Source organism: Micromesistius poutassou, assembly GCF_964030765.1.
Source record: "Micromesistius poutassou genome assembly, contig: SCAFFOLD_4753, whole genome shotgun sequence".
Taxonomy (NCBI): domain Eukaryota; kingdom Metazoa; phylum Chordata; class Actinopteri; order Gadiformes; family Gadidae; genus Micromesistius; species Micromesistius poutassou.
The window spans coordinates 17,501-19,497 of record NW_028177717.1 but is presented as its reverse complement, the minus strand read 5'-3'; positions in this window follow the sequence as shown (position 1 = coordinate 19,497).

Genomic DNA, 1,997 nt, shown 5'->3' with positions numbered 1-1,997 from the left:
CTCCAGGCTTGGGGTCACTCACTACACTATTCAGTCCGACATGGTGAGCCGTTTCGGACTCACACGCGACGTGTTCCCCCTCCTCTGGAGGGTCCTAAAGACCTCCAGGCTTGGGGTCACTCACTACACTATTCAGTCCGACATGGTGAGCCGTGTCGGACTCACACGCGACGTGTTCCCCCTCCTCTGGAGGGTCCTAAAGACCTCCAGGCTTGGGGTCACTCACTACACTATTCAGTCCGACATGGTGAGCCGTTTCGGACTCACACGCGACGTGGTCCCCCTCCTCTGGAGGGTCCTAAAGACCTCCAGGCTTGGGGTCACTCACTACACTATTCAGTCCGACATGGTGAGCCGTGTCGGACTCACACGCGACGTGTTCCCCCTCCTCTGGAGGGTCCTAAAGACCTCCAGGCTTGGGGTCACTCACTACACTATTCAGTCCGACATGGTGAGCCGTTTCGGACTCACACGCGACGTGTTCCCCCTCCTCTGGAGGGTCCTAAAGACCTCCAGGCTTGGGGTCACTCACTACACTATTCAGTCCGACATGGTGAGCCGTGTCGGACTCACACGCGACGTGTTCCCCCTCCTCTGGAGGGTCCTAAAGACCTCCAGGCTTGGGGTCACTCACTACACTATTCAGTCCGACATGGTGAGCCGTTTCGGACTCACACGCGACGTGGTCCCCCTCCTCTGGAGGGTCCTAAAGACCTCCAGGCTTGGGGTCACTCACTACACTATTCAGTCCGACATGGTGAGCCGTGTCGGACTCACACGCGACGTGTTCCCCCTCCTCTGGAGGGTCCTAAAGACCTCCAGGCTTGGGGTCACTCACTACACTATTCAGTCCGACATGGTGAGCCGTTTCGGACTCACACGCGACGTGGTCCCCCTCCTCTGGAGGGTCCTAAAGACCTCCAGGCTTGGGGTCACTCACTACACTATTCAGTCCGACATGGTGAGCCGTTTCGGACTCACACGCGACGTGTTCCCCCTCCTCTGGAGGGTCCTAAAGACCTCCAGACTCTGGGCTACTCGCTGCACTATTCAGTCCGACATGGTGAGCCGTTTCGGCCTCACACGCGACGTGTTCCCCCTCCTCTGGAGGGTCCTAAAGACCTCCATACTCTGGGCTACTCGCTGCACTATTCAGTCCGACATGGTGAGCCGTTTCGGCCTCACACGCGACGTGTTCCCCCTCCTCTGGAGGGTCCTAAAGACCTCCAGACTCGGGGCTACTCACTACACTATTCAGTCCGACATGGTGAGCCGTTTCGGCCTCACACGCGACGTGTTCCCCCTCCTCTGGAGCCTCCAGAAGACCTCCAGGCCGTTCTCTGCCTTCTTCCCCTGGAGCCCCCCTTACACACGGGATGGGCTATGTCCTTCCAACACAGGGGTCAAACGTGTAGTAGGCGAAGCCCAGAGTTTTACAGGCTGCAGACTGCTATTTTTCTTGTTTTCGGTACCCCTGGTATAAAAACCCGAAAATCCCAACCCATGGTAGACTAAAACCAACCCATGGTATACTAAAACCAACCCATGGTATACTAAAAGCTGCCCCTGGTAGACTACGGAGAAAAGACTCTGTCTGATTTTTGATTCTCTCTTTTTCTCAAAATCAGACAGAGTCCCAGAGTTAGTGCACCATGGGTTGCGTTTTAGGAGATTTACAGAAAAGACTCTGTTAAATTTCCAAAACACGTCCCATGGTAGTTTAAATGGACTTTGTGGTTTCTTTAGTTCATCCAGGCTCAGGGGGACTTGATGTTCTTGCCAGTCCGGGATGGTGGACTCTCTGGGCCTGCCACAGGACGTGGTCCTGGTCCCCTGGAGGGTCCACAAGACTTGAAGTGGTTTTTGCCTCTTTTTTCTTTCTTTTTTTCCTCAGACACACACGGACCAGGCCTCCCCCTACAACGTCCCACACCCCCAGTCCCGACCTCCATGCCTCCAGAAGACCCCCCAGCAACACCCCCACATGAGGGACCCCA